Here is a 22,916-nt window from a genome sequence, read left to right as displayed (position 1 = left end):
TGGGAGTGGGTTTACTCTTAAGAACTGATGTTCTCTTAGCAAAATACTGCTATCTGGCCCATAGTAATAGTGCTGAAATTTGAATTAAAAAACCAAATAAATAATGTTAAGGTGAATAATCATGTCCTGAAAATGCAACTCTCAGAGATATTCATGTCTAATAATAAGTCTATAAACTGGGACTGGTGGTCCAAACCTGTGACCTCACCTATTTGAGCAGTTGAGACAGAAGGATCTGGAGCTCAAGGCTTACCTGAAGTACAAAGTGATAACAAAGCCACTCGGGGCAATTTAGCAAGACTCTGTCTCAAGACAAAAAGTGAATGGATGAGACCTGTGATAGGCTGCAGTCATATGGTGGGGGAGGAGGCCCCTTTCTGTCAGAGGTCTTGGGGAGGGGATTAGGGTGGAAGGGAGAGGGAGGGTGGGAAGGGAAAGACACAAGTGAGGGGATAACATTATGTGTGCAATCTGAGTAAATTATAATAAATTAAAATTTAAAAATTAAAAAAAAATAGTGGCAGGGAATGACTTGGGTATCAGAGCACAGTGTAGAATATTGGCATATACGCACAAGACCAAAGATTCAACCCCCAGAATAAGAAATCTATAACACTTTGAAGCTGTCTCCCTTGATTTAGAAACTGTTAGTACATATTTTACTTGGAACAGTGAATCTGAAAATATTCCATAGTATACAAATGATCTTACATTAAGTGCTTGTTAAATGTTCATGAAATTTTTGTGAGTTAAATATTATTATCCCTGTTTTAGCATTGATAACATATACTTACCTAATATAATAATATAATGGGAGTATTACGAATGAGAGGCAGGACTGTGGCATTTAAATTCTGGCACCGAGTTTATTAAGAACTTGTCTAAAGCTAATACAGTTGCGGGAAAAGAAAATAGGCGAGTAGAATCAAATACAAGCATCCACAAAGAGCTGCTTAACCATCCAACACCTAGCCTGCCGAGAACATTCATTTCACATCACTCTATGTCTCTTGGGGCTCTGTAGCTGTTTACAGCACCGCAGGCTATTTCAACTGTAGATTGTTTTCTTTACAAACTTGAAAATTTCATTCCAGAGTGAGAAACTCTTAGATGGCAATGTAATGTTCTCAGATAGAAGACAAATGAAAACTTGGAGACCTAAGCAAAAGAAATACAAAACTCATATCTTGAAGCAGAACAGTGTTGTTTTTGGAAGATCTTAAGCAGATATTATGTACCAATGTCACAGTGAGCCAGGACCACAAATCGGATCTCCAGACTCAATATAGTGGTGTTCCCACTCTCTAGGTATATAAGTAAAATTTCATATTATATTGATTTGTTGTCTCTCAAACTGCAGGAATTAGGTTACAAATATTGTAGCTTAGTTCAAACTGCCAACAATAAAGTGACCCCTATCAGAAGAAATTGGTTTAGAATTCCGTTCTTTCTGGCCATACCAAGGCAGATCTGGTTTCTAGCTTCCATTTGTATGAGAAGTCACCTAAAGATATTAGTTATTTTCCATATGACTAACAATGTGAATCCATCAGTTAATGAAAATGTCACTGCTCTAAGCTTATGGAAATGGGTTCCTGTGATTATGCAGACTACAAGCTGTGTTGACTGGGTGTCATTTCAGTAATTATATCCATAATTATATTTACTTTCTGTAATATGGCACAGCTGATTGAGTGACGTGAGCTTTCTTATTTAACATAGTTACTGTTTATCACTAGATAAATAATAAGCTTGAATTCCACTGATATGTTTGAACAGTATTAGCTTTATAGGAATGCCTTTTCAATAAACGCCTAATTGCAACCCATCAATAATGACTGCGCAACCACTTATGCATAGACTAGGGGCAACAAAGAGTGAGAATTAAAGTGCCCAACCTTGAAATAGCTCACCGTGAAGTTACATAAAGTATAACAATGATACAAAGCCAAGTAAATAATACTATATAACAGTTTGGGTGAATGGTATAAAATATCAGAGCTTAGAAAAGGAACATTGTACTGTGAACTAAGAGAAGGGAGATTGTGCAAGGAGGGAGTTTTATAGACAGTGTTTATAGACGGTGTAATATACTAAATACAATAGTATCATATCAGCTAGAATGAATCTTGGAATTCCAAAGAAGACTTGACCTTAGTCATACGACTCTTCAATCTCATTGTATTTTACAACACCTACCACACCTACCATGTTATTAGTCACAAATATACCAAAATCTACATTCTAAAGTTTGTTATTTTTTGAGATTTCCCACACTCACCTAACCAACTCACCTAACCACAAAAACAAACAATTTGTGCCGCCCAAACATTCCTGAACAGGTAGCCTCCTACTGGAATATGGTCAGCTTAGCAGAGACTACGCTTTTTAGGAAAAGCCATCTTTTCTTCTTCCAGAAGCTAGCGGTTCTACAGCTGTGAGTGGGAACTCCTGCCCAACTTCCTGCAAGATGAATTAGGTATATGCTGAGTTTGCACAGGTCCTATGCGTACTGTCATAGCTGACGTGAGTTCATGTGTGCACCTCCCCTGCTGCGTCCTGAAGAGACTGTTTCCATGTAGCATCCAGCATCTCTAGCTCTTACACTCCTGACATGTCCTCTTCTGCAATAATTCCTGAGCCTTGAGAAGAGGAGATGCAGTGCATATATTTCATCTAAGTGTCCCTCAGTAGAAGAATGGATAAAGAAACTGTGGTACATTTACACTATGGAATACTACTCAGCTATTAAAAACAAGGAATTCCTGAAATTTGGGGACAAATGGATTGAACTAGAAATGATCATAATGAGTGAGTTCACCCAGAAGCAGAAAGAGTCAAATGGTGTATACTCACTTATATCTGGAGACTAGCCCAAAGGATATGTCCCATGAAAGTCTTCACTTACTGCGGAAGTGGGACAGAGGGGAGGATATCCTATTGGGACTCTAGGCGAGAGAAGCATGGGAGAATGGGGAAATAGAAGGATCTAGAGAGTCCTAGAAACCTACAAGAAGAACATTATGATGGGCAGATCTGGGCCCATGGGTCCAGCCAAGGACAATACATGTAGTAAACTTTGAACCCCTACCCAGATCTAGCCAATGGACAGGACATTCTCCACAGTTGAGTGGAGAGTGGGGACTGACTTTCACACGAACTCTGGTGCCCCATATTTGACCATGTCCCCTGGATGGGGAGGCCTGGTGGCACTCAGAGGAAGGATAGCAGGCTACCAAGAAGAGACTTGATACCCTATGATCTTATACAGGGGGAGGAAGTCCCCCTCAGTTACAGACATAGGGGAGGGGAATATGGTGAAAGTGGGAGGGACGGAGGAATGGGAGGATACAAGGGATGTGATAACAATTGAGATGTAATATGAATAAATTAATAAAATATATTTTTTAAAAAGTATTTATCGTTCTGCAGTCTATTATTTTCTGCACCTCAGCCAGTTACGGATCTCCGTGATAATCACCAGCTACTACAAATAGAGCTTCTCATATGAAGTCTGAGACAGATACACTAATCTATGGCTATAATGATGACATTAGGAGCTGGTTTATGTCCGTTTATCAGCATAATAGGAGCAGGCTCTCTCGTAGGCCCTATGACCTGTCAAGCCATAGGTTCTTTGCCTGATAATGTTGCCAGGTATGGGATTCATCTTGTAGTGTGTGCCTTAGATCTAATCAGAAAGTGGTTGGTTTCTCCTGTGCTGATTGCGTCACTATTGCACCTGTTGCTGTGTCACGTTAGGGCAGCAATTATTGTGGCACGCAGGACACATAGCTGGGTAGGACTGATTATTATTCCTCTCACCTGATAGAGTGAATACCATTTTCCACCAGTATGAAAGCTAGAAAGTAGGAATGAAGAAGCTTCCATATGAGAATCTTCTTGATTTACCCATGTTCTGTGTCTTAGGTATGTTCTATATTCGGCAGCAGGATCTAACTACTAAGTTCATGAAAGGTAACTCTGTTGGGAAGTTTTATGTCAACTTGACATAAGCTATAGTCAATGGAGAGGTGGAAACCTCAACGGAAAAAAATACCTCAAGATTAGGCAGTAAGCAGGCAAGCATTAAGGACATTTTCTTACTTAGTGAATGACGAGGGAGGATCCATCCCGTTGTGAGCCAGGCCATCCCTGGGCAAGTGGTCCTGGACTGAGCAATCCATGTGGAGCAAGCCAGCAAGAAGCACCCTTTCATGGCCTCTGCATCAGCTCCTCCCCCCAGATTACGGCCCAATTCAAGTTCCTGCTTTGGTTTCCCTCAGTGAACTGTGATATGTAAGTTAAATAAACCCTTTCCTCCCTGGGTTGCTTTGGTCATGGTGTTCTATCACAGTAAAACAAACAAACAAACAAACAAACAAACAAACAAAACGCTGATTAAGACAGTAGAAATAAGGAACAATGGCAATAGCTTGTATTGTTTGGGGCGTGGTGGCCTATAGGACCTCAGTGGCAAACAAAAATTTTAAAATATATAACGCATTCCGAGCACTGGGCCTTTCTTTTGTAAGTTCTCTAGTAGGGGTCCTTCAGTAATCTCATTTGAATGCACACACACACACATGCACACACATGCACAGATGCACACACACATGCACACACACACACACACACACACACACACACACACATGCTCGCGCATGCACCTCCTACCTCCCTACCCACACATACCCAAAACACATGCATGCACGCATGCACGCACACACACGCGCATTTCAGCTTATAGAATTTCACGGGAGCACAAAAACTTGAATGAAAGGAATGAAAGGAAACTTGTTTCCTTGGTGCCACACCATCATCCTCTCCCCTAGAAAAGGATGGATCTAAGCACATTAGTAGCTTACTCCCTCCCTACGGCAAGTTTCTAGTCTCCATCCCCAGTTGGTAGTCAAGCACCTGTTTCTTCTTGGGGAAGGGAGAAAACTTTTGACAATTACTTGGTTCTTATTAATTACAACTGTTCTTACAGGAAAAGAGCCCCGCAGAGGTGTTAGATAGGAAACACCTGGACTCATTTAATACACATTTAGGAGAGTCACACCAGTCCAGGAGTTCTAAGGGGTCTAGGAGTCAAAGCTAATGGAGAGACCTCTAATGCTTGCAGAACCTTCCTTCAGAGCATTCTCCTATGAACTGGATCGATATAACACCTGAAACTAACGAGGAAGTAGCATGTTCATCAGACAGTAAAACTGCTGTGTGCATGGGTAATCTTTGTACAAGTGTCCTCTGCTCCCATTCTCTGTGTGTACCCAAAATTCACAGAGTTAACACAGTTGAGTAAAACATGGCAAGTGACAGCATAGACTTGGAGACTGGGAGAGAAGACTCTGCAGTTAAAAACACTTGCTGCTCGTTACTGCAGCATGCACAGGAGAGCTAGCAACTGTCTCCAACTCCAGTTACGGAGGTCCTGACACCCTCTGCTACCTCTGTGGGCACTGTGCACATATGGCGCACAGTCTTGTATGCAGGAAAAACAATCACATATAAAATAAAGATAAATAAAGAAATCTAGTTGGATGTGGTGGTGCGTGCCTTTAATCCTAGCACTTGGGAAGCAGGCAGATTCCTGTATGCATAAGTTCCAGTTAGGGCCACAAAGAGAGACCTTGTTTTGAAAAGAAAAAGAAAGAAAGAAATTATAAATTAATCTTTAGTTTTTATAATTTTTTATTTTTTACATGTACCTTTATATTATTACACATATAAAGTAAAACACATACAGCAAGAAGAACCATGAAACAATCAGGAATTATATTGACGTTACAGTCATAGTGTTTTGGCTATATGTATTTGGCAACATTGAAGAAAACATCTTTCTTGGTGAGTCTAAAGGTTTTTTTAAAGGAGCAATTTAACAAAAGTTCTTTTTAAAATTAGATATAAAAGAAATCCAGGCTCATCAGTGCCACTGGCCAGCAGTAACTCACTGCAAAACTGCATGTGTGGAGAGGCAGAGGCGAGAGGACAGGCTGAGGAAACCAAAACTCCACCTCCTATCAGCTGAGGCTCTAGAGACCACTTAACTTCTTCCCTTCATCTTTAAACTGAGATAGGAGTTATACCTCCTAGAGGGCTTTGGTGTAAATGAAATGAGTTATTGTAATTGTGCTCTTGAAGCAGGATCTGGTAAATGGTAAGCATTGTTAGATTCTTGCTAGTATTTTTTTTTCTACTAATTCATTTCATATCCATGTTGTGGAAGTATTTGTTTACATGTAAACATGTTTTTGTTTTAATCCCATGTGTGTGATATGTGGCAGGCTCCAGTTTGTCCACAGCTGATAACCTGAGAAGGCATGTGATGTCTATCAGCTGTGAGCTACCTTGAGTGGTGGTGTGGTCTTTGTCAGTGGGGATAAAAGCCATACCAAGAGAGGAGCCAGGAAGGGAGAGAGACAGAGACAGAGACAGAGACAGAGACAGAGACAGAGACAGAGACAGAGACAGAGAGAGGCAGAGAGAGATAGGGATAGAAAGTGGCAGAGAGAAATAGAGAGAAGATGACAGAGAGAGACTGGGGGAGGGGAGCGGTCCTTCAAACAAGAAGGCTGCTGGTGCTTCCCCCCTGCTGCTCCTGGTTGCTGTTGATGCAGTTTGACAAGAAAAAGTTGGAGACGTCCTGAAAGAGGGTTGGACTTTCCCCCAAGTAACCCAACGACCCTAACAAGCAGGAAATAGCTAAGGAAAACTATGCCCCCTTCTCCCCCTTAATATTCCTTCTCACCTACCTGGCATTGGAAAGAATTGGGGTGGAATAAGGAGAAAAAGATTTCAGGAACCCAAAATATAAATAGGATTTTAAAATATTTCAACAGCATGTTTGTCATTTTATAATTGGAATGGATGCTCAGATATACTTATTTCATCGATTTGATATAATTAGTAATCTGCTCTAGGTAGACTCACAGTTGCTCACTATTTATTGGCATCACTGCTGTCACACGGGATATTGCTCTCATTAAAATATATTTGAGAACACAACTGTTTGCCAGATGTGATGTGGTATCTTAGCAATGCACATATCAATGAGCTCGTGGGTTTCTGAAGCTTCTTAGCCCCTCCTCCTAGATCTAGGCTGTGGCCTTCAGTGATTTCTCTGATCATTCTCTCTGCTAGACCACAGTGCTAACCAGAAGATTAAACATTCTTTTTAATATGCAGTTGGGGCATGTCCTACGAAAGCCTTCACTTACCAGGAAACTGGGACAGAGGGGAGGACATCCTATTGGGACTCTAGATGAGAGAAGCATGGGAGAATGGCAAAGTAGAAGGATCCAGAGGGTCCTAGAAACCTACAAGTAGAACATTATGATAGGCAGATTTGGGCCCAGGGGTCCCGCTCAAACTAAGGCACCAGCCAAGGATACAGGCGGTAACTTTAAACCCCTACCCAGATCTAGCCAATGGTCAGAACAGTCTCCACACTTGAGTGGAGAGTGGGATATGACTTTCTCACGTACTCTGGTGCCTCATATTTGACCATGTCCCCTGGAGGGGGAGACCTGGAGGCACTCAGAGGAAGGATAGCAGGTTGCCAAGAAGAGACTTGATACCCTATGAGCATATACAGGGGGAGGTAATCCCCCTCAGGAACAGTCATAGGGGAGGGGAATAAGGGGAAAAGGGGAGGGAGGGAAGAATGGGAGGACACAAGGGATGGGATAGCCATTGAGATGTAACAAGAATCAATTAATAATAAAAAAAAAACAAAAAAACATTCTTTTTAATAGTACACTTGTGCAAATCTTAGAAAGCATGCGTTACTTTCAAAATATTGTATTCACATATTTCAACCTTCACCCATTTATTGTTGTTGTTGTTTTGTTGTTGCTTTGTTGTTGTAACAATGGCTCTCATGGGTGTCAAATTCATCACAACTGCAGTTGTTCTTTCTACGAAAAGAAAATTTGGTGTGGAAACAAGCCAGACAGGAGGAGAAATTTACGACTTGGTTCATTAATATCGTTTAAATAAGTCTGTAAGAGAACCATGGCTTTTGATTCACTGGGTTTCCTTGTTGGGTTGTTCATTTTTCACCATCAAAAGACAATTCTGAGAGTAAGTTTTGAGGACTTTGCTTCTATTTTCCAACATGCCTTCAGCAGTATAACTGGCAACACAGAAACAAAAGACAGGAGGCATAGATGGAATTTCCTGGGCTGCTTCTTGACATGAAGCTGGGGGCCTTTGCAGATACTGACCCTGTCAGTCTGTCCTAAACATAAAACTTTCAAATGCAACTTCATCAAAAGGAAGAATAAGACATCACACACATGACCATGTCACCTAGAGCCGACTCCCATGTGTACAATGTGTAGCTCAGGAGAATGGAAGCTGTCTGATGCTGTGTGGGAGCTTTAATGGATTAGACACACGTGAAACCAGATAGTCATCATGGCTTTTGACAGCTGAGATCAGCCAAGAAATATAAATCAAATCTACAGGTACAGTATTCTGACATATTTTGCTTCTATTACATGGTTAAATAAATACATAATTATCTAGACATTTTTTATTCCATAAAATACTCCCTGATCTTCTTTTAAGTATACACAACTAATTATTTGTTGTACTTGATTTGCCATCCCAGTAAGTTAATAGAAAATTCTACAAAGAATAATATAAATGTATATGTAAAAATAAATAAATAAAAACATAATACTAAAAAATAAATGTATATGTAAAAAAGAAAAATAATTAAAAAATAAAACTAAAAAAAAGAATATATTTTAGACCCTGCAATGTTAATGGGAAATATTTCATACACAGTCCAAACATGCATACCAGTGATCCTTGAACCAGAAAATGCCTGGTTTTTTATAATTTTAGCAGAGCATCCTGATGTTTCTAGTCAGGCGATGATCAGGGTGAACAAGAATCTTATATTGTGTAAATACCAAATGAGGCTTTTATGAGTCATAACGTCAGATCAGCACACTGCGTCACAGTCCCGTCAGTGGTTCAATGCTTGTCTGTGTGGTGCTGATACTAGATTGACTGTGGCCAAAATATTGGGCTTGGTTTAACACACTGACGGGCTTAACAAAAACTTCTTTTAATTGGCCCTATGAGTATATCTACTGGCTAATCATGCCTACATGTAATATCTGAATGAATCAGGCTCTTAAACGAAGGCACAGCATGACAACAGCTCTACAGTAATCCTCCTTTAAGAAGCTGAGAACATTCTAGTGTCAAATCCTCAGGTAGGAGCGTCAGATGGATTCAACTCTAGAATGTAAATACGTCACAAACAGAATAGAATGCTACCTTCTTTTCCCCTCTAAAGAGATCGAGAAATCACATCGCAGAAATACTGATGCTAAACAGTCTTTACCCTTCAAAGACACAGTGGTCTCTCATGAATCCCCAAAATTATGAGGATTTTCCCCTTTATATTGCCTTCTCTTGGTAACCTGGCTAACAAATTCAGATGATAATTTCAGCATGATATTTATATAGAATGTATCTCTGTCTCTTCCCTTTCTTTCCTAGACTATAAGTCTTCAAGCCCCTGATGAAATTTGACATGAATAGCACAGGAATGTTTACTTTATTATTTAACAAAGGAGCTCAGATGATCAAATTGTATTAAAAGGAATGCATTTGCTTTTCCAAACAACATTCCTCTAGCCACAAAGATATATGCAAACACTGGCAAAGTTGAATCTCATGTCAGGAAGATAAATAAAACTAAGATCAAAGAAATTATTTCTGTAATTACTCGGTTATTGCGTTTCACCAGGTCTTTTCCTTAAGAAGCCTTTTGATCTGCAGCTTGGAGGGAAAGAGGAACTGCATGGCCAAGTGTAAGTTACTCTATGTTGTAACAGATCTTGCATAGGGCTGATATTCAGTGATTGTTTGGTAAATATATGGACTAAGCAATATTCTTTATTAGTTTATTAGCATATATTAGTTATACATAATGAACTTAATTATGATGCCTTAGCTCTCTAGACTCACTTTGTAGACCAGGCTGGCCTGGAACTCACAGTGATTGTATCTTGAGCGTATTCACCCTGTTATGCTTTCTTGTGCTTCTCCGACTTTTGCTCATTCTCTTCCTCTTCCCAACTATAATTCTTTGCTTGCCAGCCCGCCCACCCACCTGCCTGCCCACCCACCTGCCTGCCCGCCCACCTGCCTGCCTCTCTGCCTGCCTGCGGTTCTCTCATTTTCGTTAGTGTTGCTCACAGAAGCATAGAGGAGAGTTGATTTTCAGGAGCATGGGCACTTCACCAGTGGCTACACCACCAAAGAACACGCCTTTCCTCACCATTAGCTACCTTAGATACTCAAGGTGATATAGATCCTCATGGGCCCTTTCCTGTATCATGACAGAGTGTGAGAAGCCAAGTCTTACTAAGATTCTCTGCAGGTAGCCACAGCCCAAGAGAGCTAAAAATGCCATGCCATTTCATATTTGTCAGGTGGTGCTCCCATAATTCTACTCCTTCTCCTGACTTCCATTCTGTGTATGCTTTCTTTTCTTCCATGATCCCAAGCCTTGTAGTATCTCATTTATGGCAGAGCATTGAGTAGTCACTTGATCCTAGCACTTTGGTTAGTTATGAGTCTCCACAGTTACTGGTACTCACTGCAAAATGGAGGTTCTCAGACCAAAGCTAATGACCTCTGATGTGTAGGTATAGGTGTGATTATTGAGAGGGGGTTTGGTGGTCGTACTATGCCCATTAGCAGGATAATAGCTACAGCTTCCCCGCTAGGACCTATTGAAAATACTATCACAGTATTGTTCCAACCTTTAAAAGAGAAAGTGACTATTCTGAGTGCAACAGGTGGTAGAGTGCACACACGCGTGTGTTTGTATATGTTTCTGTGTGTATGTCTATGTATGTCAGCATGTCCTTATGGGTGTATGTCTGTCAGTGTGTATCTCTGTGTGTGCATCTGATAACACCAACAGAAGTAACCATTATATTTCAATATCATTACACAGCATACTCTGTATCAAGCATTCTAGTCATTTTTGGTAGAAATAAGAGGAAATAAAACAAAAGTAGAATAGAATTCCATGTTCATCAAATCTGCCATACATCTGTTTCTAACACATCGGTTATCCACTCTTAGCTTACATAGAAATGAAATATGATTGAGTTCTTATTTTGCTTATGGGAAATGTCCTCTTCGTTTAGGGGAAGTACAGTAAGTCATGGGTAACCTTCCTATGATTCCATGCTATACACGAATTGGGTCAAATAAGTGCAAGAAAGAAAGAAAGAAAGAAAGAAAGAAAGAAAGAAAGAAAGAAAGAAAAGAAAGAAAGAAAGAAAGAAAGAAAGAAAGAAAGAAAGAAAGAAAGAAAGAAAGAAAGAGAAAAGGAAAGTCAAATAGGTAGCAAACACACCAACATGCATCAAACAACATGATTACCTCCATGAGAAAAGGGCAAGCGCATAAGTGATTACTTGGATTCCTAAGCATGGCCAATGCTCTGCACACATATGTTGGCCTTCTTGTTATATAGTACAGAGTAATGGAAGCTCCAAGTAATAAGGGGGCTTTGTTATAGGCCATTTCAGAAAACAATCTTAGCTGGCAGAGCAAAGTCTTGGGAAGGGCATTGTCCCAGATATGAAAGAAAGTTTCACTGAGAAAAGATAAATATTTTACAGAGACATTAATGGAGGGAACAAGTTCTAGGTCACTCATATGCACATAGTGTCTATAGTTAGTAATAAAAATTGGATTATGTTGCTTTTAACAGTAGATATTAGATAATCCCACTACAAAAAGTGTCATCTGTGAAGTGAAGGATATGTTAGCTTGACTTAAGTTCACGCCTCTAAATATATAGAGTGATGTGATACTTGTCTATGCCTTAAAGTTTGATGTGTGAACTAGTTCAGAAATTAATTACATATATATGTATATATACATTGTATATGTGAAGTAATATACTGTGAATACAAAAACAATGTAGGCCTGTTGCCTGTTATTCAGAGACCTCCTGAAATAGTAAAGAGATGTTGTGACAGCCTTTGAGAGTTCTAAGATATTCACATATGCAAGGCATTGTCACTGTGTAAGGTGTACTTTTAGTCCATCACTAACACTGAGTCAATATTGCACCAGCTTCCATATGTTACCCACCAGGTTGTCCTTCAGAAAACTGCAATAATGTTCTATGGAACAACATACAATCTTCATTCATTTTCTTTGATAGTTTTAATTGATACATTCATTTGTTTGTTTACATTCTTATTAGTTCTCTTGGTTTCAATAGTGAAATTTCTCCGAAAGGCAAAACGCAGTGGTCAAAGTTTAGGTCCTTTGGATTTGTAGCACTCTCATATCCTTGTTCATCTCTGATTAGGGTCATAGTTAAAGTGTGATGGATCCTGATGCTTTCGTGATATTCCCTAAGGATAGCAATCTTATTGTTTTTTAAGAAAAGAAAGAAGTCTCTGGAAGATCAATACAGGCAGGCATTGATATCTGAAATTCCATAGATTTGTTGGTTACCACACATTCAAGGACACTGACCAAAATCGTTCAGATGTTGGTGTTGCATTCCAAATAACAAGGCAAGCAGCTAACCAAAACTGTCTGCTTCTTCTCATTTATTCATTTCTGGTATTGTCACTTTTGAGTTTGGCTCACAGCACAGTGGCCAGTATAGAGCTAGATAATACTTTTCTCAACTGTGGGGATGTTTCACTTCGAAGTCTTCTCATGGTACACAGCTTGTACCTTACCTGGTGGCCATGTAAGCATTTTCTCACAGCGGTTCCATGAACTTTGGAAATACATTCTAATTCCAGTGTTGAAACTATATGCAAACAAAATATTTTTTTTATTATGACCAATGTCAAACTGCTCAAGGAAGCTCACTACCTGTAGATAAATATGCATAATTCTAAAATGAAATCATCTGAAAACTTCATCATAATATAAACTGGCACAAAAACTCCAGAGCTAGATACTGTGTGTAGAGAAATTAAACCCTGAAAGAATAATACAGGATTGAAATAGCCTGGAGTTTACGTCATTCCAGACTTCCTTGGTAGGGACTGAAAGTGCATTCTGAAGAATTAATGTGAAGGAGCCATGAATATTTGTGACAGGAGAAAGCATTCAAGGCAGACAGAATAGGCCAGTAAGGTAGAAGAAGAAGAATCCCTTGGCATTATCAAAGGAGTATAAAAAGCCATTATGCGTAGTGGAAGTTTTGGTGTCTTTGACAACTCAGTTATATTATGTAAACATGTTTTTGTTTTAATCCCAACTATAGGATATGGGGCTGCTTTACATTGTCCATGGCAGCTGACTGTTTGCCTAGTGCAGGCTCTGAGAGGAGTGTGATCTTTGCCAACTGCAGATAGTTTAGTTATGGGGACTCTAGAAAAAAAAATAAATGCCAGAGCCAGGAGAGAGCCGGGGAGCTCCAAGAAGGAAGAATTCTGCTCCTGGCTGCTGCATCTTGACAAGAAGACATTGGATATATCCTGACATGAAGACCGGACTTGCCCCACAGAACCCAGTCACCCTGACCAGCAGGAAGTAGCAGAAGAGAGCTGTGCCCCCTCTCCCCACTAACCTTCTTTCTCTCCTACTTGGTGTTGGGGTGTTAGAAGGGATCAGGGTCTAGTAAGAAGAAAGAGGTATAACAAAATAAAAATAGATTTTTTAAAAAGGTACCTACAATTATGGGTGCAGTAGAGTAATTTCAGCAGATGCTAAGGGTGGAAATTTTGGTGGGAATCAGGTCATCAGATCTTGTGGACCATGGTAAAAGATTTATATATTTACCTTTTGTTGTTCTGGATCTGTAAAACATAAGACTAGAAAAAGAGGGCCTATGTTTGTAGCAGGTCCTTCTTGGCTTTACATATTTTATGTAACAAGATTAGGAGTGAGGTACTCGGGGAGGAGGCATGGGTGATGTCCTGAAAAACTAGAATGTAAACCATTGGTTTGGGGAGAAATGCAGAAATACGAAATTTATTTTGCATGTGAAACAAGAGAGCCAAAATCAGCATCTCTGGTTAAAAGTATTTGGAAGTTTTACTCAAAAATTATATGACCAACATTGGTTCTGATTTTTAGTGCCTCTTATATTGATTTCTAGTTTTCTATATATGTATATATACATATATACACGCACTTTACATATATTCCATATATGTGTATATATGTATGTATGTATATATCATACTATCTACAGAGACTCCATTTCCTTGACAGGTAAAATGGTGGTGGTCCCTAAGATTTCAGATGTTATATTCTAGCACTATATGATACCACTCAGTATGACAATGCACAACCCACCCACATCTCCAGAGCTAGCAAGGAAGGAGAGAATTCAAGTCCACTTCTCAGCTTCAGTCAGACAATGGGGAAATTGAAACTGCTATATAGTTTCATGTAACTTCCCAGAATGCCAGCACAGCTGAGCTCTCAGATTTCAAATTTGTAATCAATGAAAGGATTTACAGTGACTGCATTTGGATTAAGTTGACCTACACAATAGTATATATTTATAGAACATGTGCTTTAAAAAGAAATCAAATAAGAAATCACAAACCCTCCTATTCAGGTTTCTTAAGTACACAAAGATAAAATAGAAACCAAAGGTTTGTTCAAGGGCCAAGGGCAGAGCTGAGAGCCCACCCGGACTCCTTCCCAGTACTCCTCAATTGTTGCAAAAGTGTTTGTACCTAAGAGAAAACAATATCTCAGAAATGGTTCCAAGACAATAAATCACGAAATCTGGTTTGCTCACATTTTTTCCTTTTCTTTCCTTTCTTAGGGTTAGCCTCCCATGGAGAAAGTTACAGCATGCAAAGCATTCAGCTAAACACCTGAAATATGTGCATGCCACCTAAGAATTCTTAGTCATGGCTCAACTCCAACCAACAGCCCTGGAGGAAAAACGGTGTGTGTGTGTGTGTGTGTGTGTGTGTGTGTGTGTGTGTGTGTGTGTGCATGCATGTGTGTGATGTGTTTCCCTTCCTGATTTTTACAACAGTAGCTGTCCAAATATCTATCACTTCACTTTACAAATAAGGAAATCACAAAGAAGCAGCATATTCTGCCTTCCATTTTACATTTGTTGAAGGATCAAAAGGAAAGGAGTTAAGAACGCATGTGGCTTTGACCTAAGCTAGTTTGGATCCTTAAAATTAGAACTGTCCTTTCTTTTCTGCCTCCTTTGCTGAAAGCACCATCAAACCACCACTGAGTGCCACATTAGTTACTGAAGTTAATATTGACAGCAGTGCACTTCAGTTCTTTTGTGAACATAAAGTTGGGCATCAGGATGTACTAGGAAAAGACACTGACTTAGAATCTTTTGATTCTAACCAATGGCATGAGAGCGTGGTGAGGGCAGTAGGCAGTTACTGCCTTCGACTTTCTTATAGAATTTCAAGACAGAGTAGAAGAGATCATGTTTGTGAGAGTGATTTTTAAATGTCTAGAGTGAGACACAGGAAGGGAATTCATTTAATGACATAAAATCAATTTATATTTTACAGAGGAAAAGCAGCCACTAAATGGTTCACCCAAAATTAAATTAAACTGAAGTAAGTCTGAATCAGAAATCCAAAGGCACATATTTCTACTCCATCCTTTGACTCTTATTATATTTTCTTTCCTTGAGTGTGAATTCTATCATCTTATATAGAAATACAAGAGTAACAATATATCTCAAAGATCAGAAAGAAGTGATTGACATCTCATACTTTTTGACTTTAAGCCTGAGCTTTTTCCCTCACTAATTTTGAAATTCACTTTTTTTTATACCTTTATAGAATCATTCTTAAAACCAGAATGAACTACCACCATGATCATAGGGATACTCTTAAAATTGTATGGGCCAGCAGATATAAAACCCTTGGAATACTTCCTGGAATCTGCGAAATGCTTAGTCCACATCAGCAGTTCTTATGCCAACAATGCTATGTTGCTCTCTTAAGGAGGTCTCCTGTATTGAACTTGGCATCAGTGTTCTTAGTACAACGTTGTATTTAGGCATATTAACCACACTGACAGTGTGCAAGACAGTGCTACAGAAACTCCTGGGGGAAAACCCAGCTTCAAAATGAGCCATGCAACTCATTGCCGGAACACTTGGAAGAGTCATATTCATACTCTTTTGATCTTTAAAGGTATTAAACTGAGTAGTAGAAAGTGCACACGATTAATTATTTTCTATACTTGGACAATATTTTGGAAGCCTCATAAATCGAAGAATCCTTTGACACAATAGATTTACAGTGAACAGCGCATACCAGACTCACGCATCCAATTATTTTAAGGTCTGGAGGAAATTTAAATTGCCCTTATCCCTAGCCATATCTTATCAAGCATGTGCCTTTCTTCTTAGTATTCCTCTAAGCAATCCACCTTTCAGCCACTATTTATTGATTTGAAAGAAATCCTTATCCCATGAGGAAATCAATTTATTATTTGAAAGTTTAGATATTTGCATTTTTTCATGATTTTGAATCTGATTTTATTTCATCATAAATATTGAATATATAAATCAATTCCTAGTCCAAAGAGAATAATAATATTCTGTAAATAAAAGGCTACATAAAATACTATGAGTGGTATTAGCCATATAAAATATGTGCAGTTGAGGACTATACAATAGATAGTCCCTACCACAATATTCCTGAAATTAGATATTTCAGGCTACTGGCTTTCAAGTTAAACATGACACTTCCTGCTTCTCATTTGGCAAGCACCACACGATTACTTCACCATTTATCTCTGAATCTACAGTGCATTGTTAGTCGACAACCATTGCCTCCTGCTCAACTACATGTGTAGATGAAATATCTATTTCCCTTTTTCCTTCTTCCGACCTAACTTCCATTACTATTTTCAGTATTTCTGAGTTGCTAGCTGTGGCTTTCAAAAACAATATGCTTATATTAGAGAGCATTTTCCCAGGAATAAGACAGTTTTCTAAAATGAAGGCATCATTGCCTGGGAAATGTTTAATAGTGTGAACAGTACTGCTCGTCTGTCAGCAAAATAAAATGTATTTTATACTTCTCAAATGTTATGGTCTCAATTACTAGCGAGGGAAAAGGCATTATACATAGCAGGCAAGCACAAACGAGGTACTTTCAGCCCTTCTCCTTAGCACCCGGGCTTTCTTTCAAATTCTCTTAGTTTTAAAGCCAAGCATGGTATCTAGAAGACAAACAACCAGGGGGCAGCCTAGTTCCCAAGTTCTTTTATCTACTGCATAAGAGTTCATCTAAGGAACCCCCAAATGTTTTGTGTTGTAGACCACAGTATTTTCCAAACTAAGATACCTAAATTTTGGCGCAATTAAGACATTTGAGACAATCATCCCTCTAGGGGGCATTTTAGCATCAAACTTTGCAGAGAATTTCATCTCAGCATAGGGGCTATTACTTCATATGGAGTGCTTTAGACATTGGGAACATTTAGTGCATCGTTCGCGTTTTTCTCAGTTGCCAATGGAAATCTCACCAGTGCTCATAGTGTGGACACCTTATGCCAGCAAAAGCTTCCTGCATCTTAAATATAATATATGAAGTTGTGACTTTCTGGATAAACTCCTTTATCTAAACATGCTCATTTATTTCTCTGCCTACACAGACAGAGAAGGCTGATCGAGGACCAATGCAAATAATATTTGGAAATTCTTTGTCTAAGTATCTTCATAAATGCATGCAGCACAGTCCCTATGTCACACTGCTTTTGCCAATTGTAAGTAAAGAACCACTGCCACTGGTTTGCCAGGAACTGAGGTCAAAATCTACAGTTGTTTAGAAAGACAGTGTACATAGTCACTTTAAAACACATTAAAAAGCTGAAATGCCTTCCCTGTTCCAGGGCATAGAAGGAGAGGTCATAGTTGAGATTGTACCGTGGGAGGCTTTCAAAGAGAACCAACCTCAAGGTGTTCAGAATTAGTGGTCAGTGGGTAAGCTTAATAGCTGCCTTGCCACTGGTGTAATTGGCTCACTTGTCAGTTCAGCAAATCGGGTTTCATGGAACTCTGATATATTTGAGCTGTAAATCAACTTAAAAAGTGATTTACATATACAAAAAAATGGTAGTTTGCATTTTAAAAAAAGTTTCCAGTTTTTCATGACATGCTTATGCTGTCTTTGACCAGTTAGAACACATGTCCTCACAAGTAAATTCCAGATTGAGTTTTCAGTAGCTCAGTATATAGCAAATTGCTAGGGGATACTCATCATTTTAATGATATGAGGCCCATACTCCCAGGAAGCAAGCACTTCATTAAAAGAAGTGAGCCAAGCAGAGAAGTAAAGCTATGGCAACCCTACCATATTACATATATATATACAGTCTTCGCTGCAGAAAAGACCTTGAAATACTGAGTTACCGCCGAGTGCTGTTTTATGTTTGCTACCATGTTGCCTGACCCCATGGCCCCTGGCATCTTCTGTGGTTTAACTTTGCTCCTGCTTGCGGTATAGTAGAAATCTCCATCTCTGCTGACTGGCAATGCCCTCCAGTGGTCACTGTGGAAAAAGAGCCTCAAACAAGGTCTCAGTTCTCTTCTGCCACAAGCCGGGCAGGATCACAGAAATGCCTGCTAATTCTAGAACTCATCAATCCTCTTCTGTTGTTAAAAATATGGCTGTTCTGACCACCATTTATTTTCATGTTCTTTCCAAGTGCTCTCCCATCTTAACCCCCATTACTTCTAATCATGTAAATCTGCAGCCAGTATCAAAGCCATCTTGATGTAGACTTACGTGCTTAAACAGAGCTTGTGTAAGATGGCAAATGCAGTCAGAAAGGATGTGTACTATTTTGGGCTTGCATGAATCCTAGAACAAAGCAGAAGATTATTTGCAGAATGTTTTATTCCTGAAAAAGAAGCCCAAAAACAGCATTCACAGCATGCTTTTCCCAAAATATGTTGCCTAGTGACCAAACTGAATCAATTGTCAATTGATCTCCTGGGAGCCTCAATGGACGGTCTGTTTGGCTACCCATTATGAGGACTAATGAGCTTGTGGATCCCAGTCCGCTGCAGGAGGAAAGTGGGAGCGAGGACAGGAAAAGGCTGTGTTAGCAAGAATAAGAGAGGGATATGGGAAGATGGTCCTTTTCATGTAAAATGTGGGAGAGAAGAGAATTGGTGACAAAAGAATACATGTATACATTTGAGGCTATACAGTGATAGACATGTCAAATCTACATGCAAGCAAACGGGCATTGGAGTCATCCTCTCACGCCTTATCAAATGCAATTTGATAATTAATGAACATTCTGCATCCAGAATACCTTCCTTTAAAATGAGCATTATTAATATATATACATACATATACATATGTATATGTTAGACACAAGTAGTAAGGATACATAGAAACGTGTGTGTGTGTGTGTGTGTGTGTGTGTGTTTGTATTTAAATTTTATAAGTGTGTGTGCCACATTGCTCAGTTTGGCCAAGCATAACAGAGCATATTGTGTCACTGTGTAGCTCACACAGGCAGGCACTCTCTTACTCTTCTACAAGCTGCAAGTCTCAGATGCAGCTAACAGCCAATTCTGTTTCTGGTGCACACAATTCTGAGCTTCTTCCTGATGTTCATCACACAGGCTCTCAAGACCCCACCCACAGATGGTGTACTCTGGAGAGGCTCTCTTATCATATGATCTTCACCTCTATGGGATCAAGGCTCTAATCTCATGACATTGTCCAACAGTTATTACCTCCCTAGAGGCCCAATTTTAAATATGGCACAGCATGTTGAGATGCAAGGCTTTAGCTTATAAAACTCAGGAAGACACAAATCCATCGGTAGCACATATTTTACTTTACATAAGTGAAAAACTCTAAGGGAAACATCAAAATATTATTTAATATGCTTAAATCTTACCCTTCAAGGTTGACATAATCCATAACTAATGCAGCACTCAAATGGAAAGAAGATTAGATGCCTAAAATGAGCTATTAGCAGAAAAAAATGACCAATCTTGGATCAAAGCTTTGGAAACCGGCCTTCTGCAAGCAGGCTTATGAAATAACACCAGTAAGAGTGTAAAAACCAGATGAAACTTGAACTCATCTTTGCCAGATTTGACTTCTTTCTTCCAGGGCATAAAACATGCTCCCCTGAAAATTTTCACAATTTGATTTTTAAAAACAAATTCAGATGGGCACTTAGTTGCACAAGAAACGCTAGTAGGAAGTCAAGATGTGACATCACAAATAAAGGAAGGCCTAGTAGGGGCATAGTACAAAGTCCGTTAGGCCTGTGTTTGGAACTAAATCCTGCCGGGGAGCTTGTTTTAAAAAGCTGTAACAAGCTAGAATATATGGCTCTATTGCTAATGAAATGAAGCGGGGGGCACTTATCTATCCACTCTCTCGGGTCACTGTTTGAGGGTCATTTTGAAGCAAAATCTTCCCGGGTTCCCTGAGTGTGAATCCACAGTGCTACCTGTTCATAACAGCTTTTGAACCAATATGGTGTGTTTTCATTGTTGTTGTTGTTGTTTTGTTGTCGTCTAGCACCACAGAGATGAAACACTGTTTGCAAGACCTGTTGATACTGTAACATTGATCCCAGTCTCATCTCAGTATCAATAGTCAATCAAGTCAGGTGATGCTCCACTTCTTCATCTATTGCAAACTCTTCTACTGGTCCTCCCTTCATAGTACTGCAGTCTAGATTATTGCACATTTGAAAACTTGACTTACATTTATAAATACACATGTTATCACCCAAGTTCTCTGCTTAAAACCCTATTATGTTTCCTCAGTGACATTTAGAACAACTCTGTATTTGTCGGCACACTTTGAATTTATTTTATGGCTGACCTGATGCCCAGTTTCTCTCCCTATACAAATACATGCGGAGCCTCATCATCTGACCTTCCCTGTACCACCCTTAAGTGGTCATCATGAATGGAAACCTGCTGTAGCTTATCAAAACACAGCAGAGTCCTTTTGTAAACAAAAGTCTTCTGTCTGTAAGGGAACGTATGGAGACCAGAGCTTTTGGCTTGTCTATACCTCAAAAGGATAAGCATTACTCATACTTACAAAATAAGAACTTTTTAAAAAACATGCTAAGATAAGAATTGTAAAAAATCATAAATGCCTTGATTTGTCCAAGAACAATAGAAATGTTATGATGGTTTTAAATGGCTAATGACATAGGGGTGCAGAAAGGAATGTTTTCGGAGTCAGTGACTAGTCTACACGTTGAAAGTTTAAGTCCTGGGCTCTTCCTCTCCTCCCAGTTCAGTCTAGCTCAATAACCAAAGTCTGACTATCCCATCTATGAAATGCCAAAGTGGACATCTTCTATCCATCTATTTTTCTGGTGTCTTAAATTACTTTCTCCTCCCCCTCCCTCTCTCATATTCTCTCTCTCTCTCTCTCTCTCTCTCTCTCTGTATCCCCCTCCCCCGCTCTCTCCTTTCTTCTCCCGCCTCCATTCCCCCCTCTCTCTTCCAAGACAGGGTCTCACTATGTAGCTCTGGCAGTCCTGGAACTTACTTTGTAGACCAGGCTGTCCTGGAACTCACAGAAATCTACCTGTCTCTGCATCCCAAGTGCAACACTATAGCCCCCTCTCAAATCACTTTCACAGGCCATCTGTAAATTTATTTGCATTATCTAGTTCATGTTCCTCCCTACTCCCTGCCCAACTTCAGTTCTGAAACTATCAAGAGCAATTAATTAAAAACAATATCATGTCATTAACTTTTAAAAATATGTGTTACAACACTCTTGTTTGTTGGGTAAAATGACACATAACATTTTTATAAAGTTATATAATTACTTATTAAAACTTATTTAGTTTAAATTATTTATTATGTGACAACAGAAACCCTTGCATAAAAAAATATTTATATTCATTTCAAGTGTGTCTTTGTAGTTATTTTTGAAACTACAAGTTTTATAATGCCTTTTGCTACTGTAATAAACACAGGATATATCTTTCTTATATTAAAGGCATCTCATTACTAAAGAATTGTAATCACATTTTTGCTTAGGGCATACAAGAAAACCCAAAGCAACATTCTTTTAAAAGAAAAAGAAAGAAAACAAAAAGTGATAAGGGACCTCCCTAAGAGGACCAGAGAAGCAAGGACCAACAGGTCGTGGGGACAGGTGACAGGAGGGGTGATAGAATGTGGTCAAATAACTAAGTACATGTATTAAAACATCAGGATGAAGTCTATTGTTTAGAACAATTGATTTATGCAACAAAAATAATTAGACCTAATTTTAAACTGCTTAGAACTTTTGTATATCAGGAACCCACCATTAGATGGCGCTAGATCAGATTTTTTTATCAAGTTTTCCACATGCTGCAGAAATAGCCTAACAAATCTGCTTTCTTTAGTCCTGAATCCTTTTCCCTATCCCCTGTACATGAGTGATTCCTGAAGACCCAACTCAGTATAGCTAGTATCCTACGAGATTTCATATATTCCCTAATTTTCTCAGTTCCTCCATGGTTTCCTACAACCTTGGAAGATGATAATTTGAAACTTCACCGGCCCCAAACTAAGATGTCTCTCTTCTTTGATACGATTTTTTTTAACGCTCCTAAAAATCAGTTTTGCCAGATATTATGATGTATGAAGACACAAAACTAGAGTGCACAACTACAAAAAGGCAGCACGCTTATAAGTTCATCCTGCTAGCTGACCAAATCCCTTTCTTCAGAAATACACTGGTTTTCCATAAACACAGCTCAGTTTGCAATTAAGAAAGAAAACAGGAAAAGAAAGAAATAATGACCCAAAGTCAAGTGCTGACCCATATATTGCCCGAGGACAATCTGCTGATGTTTCAAAAGCCGGAGCATACTAAGGGTTTTAGGTCCACTATTTTATCCAAAGCCCATATTTCTCTATTGATAATTTATCCTAA

This window comes from Acomys russatus, chromosome 8 (assembly GCF_903995435.1).
Source record: "Acomys russatus chromosome 8, mAcoRus1.1, whole genome shotgun sequence".
NCBI lineage: Eukaryota > Metazoa > Chordata > Mammalia > Rodentia > Muridae > Acomys > Acomys russatus.
This window is presented reverse-complemented; position numbering follows the sequence as displayed.